Source organism: Mustelus asterias, chromosome 1 (genome assembly GCF_964213995.1).
Source record: "Mustelus asterias chromosome 1, sMusAst1.hap1.1, whole genome shotgun sequence".
In the NCBI taxonomy this organism is placed as follows: Eukaryota; Metazoa; Chordata; class Chondrichthyes; order Carcharhiniformes; family Triakidae; genus Mustelus; species Mustelus asterias.
Genome location: NC_135801.1, coordinates 177,244,488 through 177,252,830, shown reverse-complemented (window position 1 = coordinate 177,252,830; position 8,343 = coordinate 177,244,488). Strand labels below are relative to the sequence as shown.

At 43.4% G+C, this 8,343-nt stretch overlaps 1 protein-coding gene across 2 annotated transcripts in view; it reads left to right on the top strand.

Moving 5' to 3' along the window:
- Nucleotides 1–4,117: 4,117 nt before the first annotated feature.
- The window catches only part of ptpra (protein tyrosine phosphatase receptor type A), a 242,820-nt gene continuing 238,594 nt past the window's right edge, over nt 4,118–8,343 (top strand). The window contains exon 1 of one of the 2 annotated variants that reach the window (XM_078223467.1): nt 4,118–4,683. The gene's annotated coding sequence lies outside the window, so the exon portion shown is untranslated. The remainder of the gene's footprint in view (nt 4,684–8,343) is intronic. The other variant, XM_078223448.1, reaches the window with a different exon arrangement.

Genomic DNA, 8,343 nt, shown 5'->3' with positions numbered 1-8,343 from the left:
TTCAAATAGGTTACCTCTCATTCTTCTACGCTCCAGAGAATACAGGCTCAGTCTCCTCAGTCTCTCCTCATAGGACAATTCCACCATTGAAGGGATGGTTTGGTGAACATTTTTTGCATTCTCTCAACAGCCAATATATCTTTCCTTGGGTAAGGAGACAAAATTGTACACGGTACTCCAGGTGTCGTCTCACCAAGGATCATACAGGCAGGGATGAGAGTGGTTGAAGGCAAAAAAGTCTGAAATTCTTTTGTGTCAAGGAAGTTCACTATTGTGAAATGCAATTGCTTGTAGGCCACTTCAAATGGTTGGAATTATTAGACTTTTCACTTCCATTAGTCAAGAATCTTTTTCTCAGAGTTGAGGGGTGAGATTCTCTGGCCTCCCACAGCTGCGTGTTTCCCGCCGGCGGGAGGTGGCGCATTGTTTGCTAGTGGCAGGATTTTCTGGTCCCGCCGCCGTCAATGGGAATTTTCATTGACGTCACTCCATGCCGGCAGGAAACGTGGGCAGGAGTGTGTTGTCGGCAGGACTGGAGAATCCTGCCAACGTGAAAGATCAGAGAATTCCAGTTGAAATGCCTAATTTTAGGGGATTGCTCTTAAGATGAGAGGGAGAAAGTTCAGAGGAGGTGTGAGGGGCAGGTTTTTTTTTTAAAACAGAGAGTGGCAGGTGTCTAGGACGCGCTGCCAGGGGTGTTAGTGCAAGCAGTCACCATAGGGCCATTTAAGGGACTTTTTGATGAGCACATGAATATGCAAGAAATAGAGGGATATGGACCAAAGGCAGGCACAAGGAATTAGTTTAATTTGGTGCATGCTCGGCACGACGTCATGGGCCGAAGGGCCTATTCCTGTGCTGTACTGGTCTATGTAAGAATGTGGACTAATGCATTTGTACAAAATCACCAAAGTGACCTCAGCAAAGTGACTAGGGAAGGCAGTTGCATTGTGGTCATGTCACTGGACTAAAGGCCCAGACAAATATTCTGGAGTCACGGGTTCAAATCCCACCATGGCAGCTGGTTGAATTTAAATTTAATTAATAAATCTAGAATTTAAAAAAAAGATTCTCAGTGATGGGATCTTGAATCTATTGGTTTTTTTGTTGTAAGAGCCCATCTGGTTTGCGAATACTCTTAGGGAAAGAAATCTGCTGTCCTTCCCTGGTCTGGCCTACATGTGACTCCAGACCCACAGCAATGTGGCTGACTCTTAAATACCATCAGGAATTGCCTAGCAAGTTATTCAGTTGTAACAAACCACTTATAAGTCTAAAAGAAAGGTCAGAATTGTGTGTGTACCTACACCACATGGACTGCAGCGTTTCAGGAAGGCAGGTACCACCACCTTCAAGACCAATTAGGGATGAGCAATAAATACCATATCCTGTGAACTAATTTTTAAAAAAGCTTTCAATGCAGTTGGTGCATGCAATACATGATGAAGACCATGCAAACAACGGAACATGACCTTGCTGGATTATGTACTTGTGAAGCAAAGCAAAGATAAACAGCAGGGTTTCACAACTTTCCAATGTGATCTCATTCTAACTCACCACTGCCTTTTCAATATAATTAGGGATGGGCACCAAATGCTGGCTTTGGGTGAGATGCCTACATCCCATGAACATATATATTAAAAAACTCTTGAAAATTAACATGACCCCAGATGACAGCAAAAACAAAACAGCAATAAAGCAACACAGTCACATTCAACATATATTTATTAATGTTTACATATTATAGAGCAACATATACATCACAAATATGAAAATCTGTGTTGGAAGCACTGCATACGAAAGTGTTATTTTATGTGCTCATGTAGGTTTTAGTCAAGCTTTCCATATTCCCCGGCAACAGAAGGTTCAGTGAAAACCCTCTTCCCAGCCCCTCACCACACATACACTGTAATCAATCCCTTGTCCCACACGTACGAACACTATGCTTGCCAACCCCCTTCCCTCCAACTCACCCAGCAGCCTTAAAGCAACACCGAGCAGCCCTGCCCTTTCAAAAACTGCCTGTGATTCCCTGCAACCAGTTGAGTCCAGGCTCCATTGCTCCCTCCTTCCCCCATCCTCCTTGGATGCCAAACCCCGTGGAGATTTGAGCTCCATTGTTCCGTCCTCTTCCACCCTCCCAACCCACCTTGCCTGCTGAATTCCATGGGGACTTGGGCTCCACTGCTCCCTCTGTACACTTGCTGAACTCTGTGAAGTCTTGGATCGTAGTAGGCCATTCATATCAATTTACGTCATTGGCATTTAGAAATCTGTCAATCTCTACTCTAAAGCTACTCAAAGACTGAGCTTTCACAACCCTCTAGGGTAGAGAATTCTAAAGATTCACGACAAAAAAATTCTCATCATCTCTGTCCAAAGTGACTTCCCCCTACTTAGAAATTGTGTCCTCTGGTCGTAGACTCCCCAACCAGGGGAAACATTTTATCTCCATTTACCCTATCTATCTATCCCTTTAAATATTTTGCAAGTTTCAATGAGATCACTTTTCATTCTTTGAAACTCTAGAGAATACAGACCCAGTTTCCCCAATCTCTCTTCATAGGACAGTCCTGCCACAGGACAGTCCACCATGGGAACAAGTTTGATGAACCTTCGTTGCACTCCCTCTATAGCAATAATATCCTTTCCAAGGTAAAGAACCAAAACTAAACACAATACTCCAGGAGTGGTCTAACTCTACTACTCCCTCCCCACTCACATCCTGAACCCCCGGATTCTGCTCTTCCAACCGTACCTGCTGAACTCTGCCAAGACTTGGGCTCCACTGTTTCCACCATCTTCAGCCCGCCTGCCAAACCCTGTGGCTGCAAGTGGCCAGGAGCAGAGTGCATCCTCCTCATGAGATGAGTTCCTGCAGGCAGCTCCTGGCTGAGTGCTAGCAATTGGGGTTTGGGTCCACATGTGAGCTGTGATGGAGCTTCCCTCTCGGGATTGCATCCTGGACAGCCCAAGCTTCAAGAATTGGCTGAAAGCACATAAAATTGAGGTCGAGCACATCAATAGCTACAGAGGAAGAGGTCGGAAAAGCACTTCCAAGGATAAAATTCAGTATCTGAAAGGTTGTACATCTGCCAAAAGGTGTAAATTCCTCATCCCTGTTTCAGGTCAACGATCTTTCATCCAGAACAAACCTATGAATCTTCTGAAGACTGAAGAAGTCATAGAGTCAAAACCTTGGCTCTATTTCTCTCTCCACAGATGCTACCAGACTTACTGAGTTTTCTGTTTTTTCTCAGATATCCAGCATCCACATTATTTTGCTTTCATTCTACATTTTTTTTTCTTTTTCATCATACACTCTCAACAGTCATAGAAGCACAGAACCAATTAAGTCGTGCCAATGAAATTGTGCCAACGCTGGCTCCTTGAAATAGCAAATTTTGCTCTGTCCCACACTTGCCCCCCCACATCTTATTTTTGCCCCTAACCTTTTCACCTTATTTTATGTCCCTAAACCTGTGAACATGTCTCATCCCCTCCTCCCCTTTTTTAATGTTCCTAACCCTGGACATGTCTCACCCACTCCTCTCCTTATTTTATGTCCCTAACCCTGGACATGTCTCACCTCCCCTCCTCCTCCCATTAGCTTATGTCCCTAATCCTGGACATGTCTCATCCCATCCTTCCCTTATCTTATGAACCTAATCCTGGACATGTCGCATCTCACCCGCCCCTTATTTTATGTCCCAACCCTGTGGACATATCTCACCCTCCCCCCCTTATTTTATATTCCTAACTCTGGACATGTCTCACCTCCCCTTATTTTATGTTCCTAACCCTGAACATGTCTCATCCCATCCTTCCCTTATTTTCTGTCCCTAACCCTGTGGACATGTCTCATCCTCCAACCACCCCCCAACCACCACCACCACAGTCCAAATCCCTTTCAAAGATAATTTACGGGATCAGTTCTCACCGTTTTTCCAGGTGGGGAAAGAGGGGAGTGGAATTTCCTCGTCTCTCCTCCTCTTTGCAAATTGAGTCATCTCCATTCAATCCTTGTGACTTGGGAAGAAATATCTTGGTGGTGGGGGAGGCGAGGCGAGGCCAGAAGAGAGGGAATTAAAAACAAAATTCTGCAGTGAATTGGAGCATCCTGACGGTGGCGTTTAAAAGTAGAGGGAAGGAGAAAGAGAGAATAAAGGGATAACGCGGTTACAAAAAAAAGACGGAGGGCCAGCGTTTTTGCTGTGTCTCTCGCTCGCTCTCTCCCTCCGCCACCTCCTGCTGAGGAGGGTCAGTCAAATCAGTGGGAGGGAAGAGGAGGTTGAGGCAACATGGCGGAGCGGTAGCGGAGCGCGAGGCGCGGCGGTTGGTCCGGGAAGGAGAGGAGCCGTTGGGGAGGCCGGAGCGCGAGGCGGGCGGGCGCGCGCGGGGCGGCCCGAGGCCGGACAGAGCGCGAGAGAGAGAGGGAGTTCCTCAGATAAGAGGAAGAGGAAGGCAAACTCATCTTCCAGGAGAAACTCCCGACCCACTAGAGGGGGAGGGAGGGGAGTGAAAAAAAACTGGCTGGAGAAGAAGAAGGAATAAAGAGAGAAGAAAAAAAGGAACAGACACCGAGCTCAGAGGTGGATGCAGGCTTTTACAAACAAAAAAAAACGTTTCCCCCCCCCCCCCCCCCAACCACCACATCCTCTCCCATTCCTCTGCATCTTTTAGGTGAGTTGTTAAACATTTTTCCTCTCACTCGTGTTAATGTTGAAAATTGAAGCTCTCGCTTTCAGTGCGGTTTTACTGTGCGTGTGCAGGATTTATTTCACACTGGGGTTTGATTATAAAAGCGGCGCACATTTTTTTTTGCTAATACATTGTGGATGGAATGTTGTTCCCCCCTCCTCTTTTAATGTGAGGAAAATCCAGGGTTTTTGTGGGCAGGCGGGCGGGGTGTGTATGAGCAGCAGGGGGAGATTTTATATATATATATTACATCCTGCCCCTGGATGGCGGCTTGCAAGAGTATTCCAGGCCCAAGGGCCAGGTGAGCCTTTGGGAATTTGTTGCAAGAAGAGCCAAATGTCAGTCAAACTATTTATGTTTTCATTATAATGTTTCCCGAGTTTGTACTGTGCCAGCTCCTGCAATAGCCGAAGTCCTCTCCCCTTCCTGTAATCTTGATATTTTTCCGAAGTAAAAGCCTTGTGTTGTAAACAGAGCATTTAGATTTTAAAATCCTCCTTCCATTGCCAAGCCCCAGCCTCTGGCAAATTTCACACGTCTCTCCATCCCATTCCCATTTAATTCCGCTTCCCTCATTTTTTCCCCCGCCTCCCAGTTACGACCAAACATATGGGCACAAGTCCTGAGATGCTGCTCTTGGCAGCCACACCACACCGTGTGCAATCCTGCCTCGGTTAACTAACAAAAACTACCTCCTCCTCCTCCTCAACCAAGATTTCATGATTCAGAGTTGAGTTCACGACATCGTGAAAATTGTTTCCCCCCTTTCGCAGTTTAACCAAGCCTCAAACCAACCTTTTCTTTCTAAACGATTTCCACTCTGATCATTTTTATGTCCAAACATCACTTTAGACACAACTTTGTGTTAGCTTCGGCATTGAAACATTAACCATAGACCCACATGCAGAGAGAGAGAGCACTGCTTCTTTTCAGGTCGGCACGGAGGCAAGCTGTGCTCTTCGTTTCAGTCATTTTTGTAGCCTTGATTTTTTTTTTTTGCCTTCATTGACCAGAATTGGCTTAACCCTAATATTGTCAGATGATGAATGCATCACCATATAGCAGGAATGTGTTGCAAGGAGATAACCCACTGATGGATTCAAATGGTATTATGTAACCCACAACGGTGGTTTCGGCGTTGTCCTGAACTCCGTTAGCCACATTGAAATATGCAATCTATGTATATATCTTCATGGGTACAAAATATACACATACTTAACTGTGGAAAATATTTGTACGCATTGGGTAATGAGTCGAGATTCAAAATGTGAACTTATGTTTGATCCCAGAATTGATTGATTTCTCAAAATTACGTGATCTAATCATCCATTTTGAAAACTGCAACAGGGTCTTGATTAAAAAGCGACAGGAGATTTGCAGACCTTTAACCTTACCAAGCCAACTTTTTAATACAGTGAATAAATTATTAACCCGTGAACTTTCAGCACGATATGCAGGACCTTTTTTTGCATAAAGAATGAAACAATTTTGGAGTAAATTATTGGAGAACAACATGCAAGTGAATATTATGAATGGATTTACTTTAGATTGGGAAAGAAGGAATTTGGGACATTCCCAAGAGGAGTTTGATGGGTGTGGTTTGTTAGAAAATGAGTTCAATTTTTTCTTTGCTCTTATTTCTTGCAAATTTTAATTTGACGGAACATTTGCACTTTCGAAGTTGAGTAATATATTGGAATAAGGTGGACATTTCTAGTTTGTTTCAAAAATAATGGCCATCTGGGAATACATTTTTTAAAAAGTCCCAGATGACCATAAACTGCTCTCCACTTTGTCGGGATTTAACCTGAGGATCACCACATCTTAGGCAAGGGACGTGAATAACCTCAACCAGTGCAGAAATTGAACTGGCTCTGCATCACAACCAGCTGTCCAGCCAACTGAGGTGATGAACTGGTTCACCCAGTTGTATAATAACACCATTTCAATAACTGATATAGTTTTTCCTGACATTGACTATTCATCATGTGGAACATAATTTCCTGGACTTTGTTCCAAAATTATCATTTGCTGGTTTGAATTCATGTCCACTTGTTCTATTCTTTCAATATAATTTAAATACTTCTGTTTTGCCATTTAAATATCCTTAACTACCTCCTCCAAGTTTTAAAACATTGCCTCAAACAACTCCTTTTCACAATGAAAAGCCAAAGTTTCTCCAGTGTTTTTTTTATGCAGGTGGTGTCATCTGGAATGCACTGCCTGGAGGGGTTGGAAGTAGATTCATTACAACTTTCAAAAGGGAATTGCTTAACCACTCAAAGGAAAAAAAATGTAAGGCTATGGGGAAAGAGCAGTAGAGTGGGACTAAAGGAATAGTTCTTCGAAGGAGCTGGCACAGGCATGATGAGATGAATGACCTCATCTTGTGCTATATCATTATCAAATCATAACTATAGGATCACACAATTTGGATCAACTCTTTGTTCTTTGCACTTCCTCGAGTTCTTGAATAACCTGCTTGTGTCATGTTGACCACAACTTGAGACTGGTACTGAAGATGTGGTCTGACCAGAATCCTGCAGTTTGGTTACAGCTTCCTCTGTGATTTCTACCTATTCATCTTGATTTAGTAATCTTTTAGCTCAGTTACTTGTTACTGTGCATAACGTGGATGTGTTTAGCATAGGATCTACTAAAACTCCTAGATATCTTTTGCATTTCAATACCATTTATGGGTCAGGCTGTATTACTTTTTCTCTCATTGAACAGTGATTTACATTTGTGGTAAATTTGACCTATTATTACTCTGCCCACATGCATATTTTTACAACTCATTCTCTCTAATTTCTAACCTTTGAGTTGAAACCCATTCTTGTTTGATATCTTCAAATTTGATTTTTCATTGAATATTTAAACCTGTCATTTATGTAAATTGGAAAATGTAATTGCAACTCCAAGTACTTGCTGTTATTGATATTGTGGTACATAGTTGGGAGATGTGATATTTTTAGTCTTGTTTTGTACGTTTTTGAGGTATTATCTAGAAGAATATTGCCAATGCTCTTGAGTAGTGTGGGACAGTGGAATGTGCTTTTTGGACCAAGTGCAATTTATTTTCTTGTCGTTCTGTTGGTTAATAGGTATTGGGAGTGGAGATTAAGTTTTACATTTTCAGTCTTTTGCTTGAATGTCATGGTGAATTTGTTGGACACTTGTTAGGCCACAGCTAGAGTACTGTGTGCAGTTCTGGTTGCCAAACTATAGGACGAATGTGACTGCACTAGAAAGGGTGCAGAGGAGATTCACCATGATGTTCCCTGGGCTGGGGCATTTCAGCTATGAAAAGAGGCTGTTAGGCTAGGGTTGTTTTTCTTAGAGCAGGAAGGCTGATGGGGGACCTGATCGAGGTGTACAATATTAGGAGGGTCATAGGGTAGATAGGAAGGAATTTTTCCCTGAGTAGAAGGGTCAATAATCAGGGGGCATCGATTTAAGGCAAGGGTCAGGGGATTTGAGGAAAAACATTTTCCCCCCAGAGGATGATGGGAATCTGGAACTCGCTGCCTGGAAGAGTGATAGAGGCAGAACCCTCACCTCATTTCAGAAGCATTTAGATGAGCACTTGAAATGCCATAGCATACAAGGCTACGGACCAAGTGCTGGAAAATTGGACTAGAA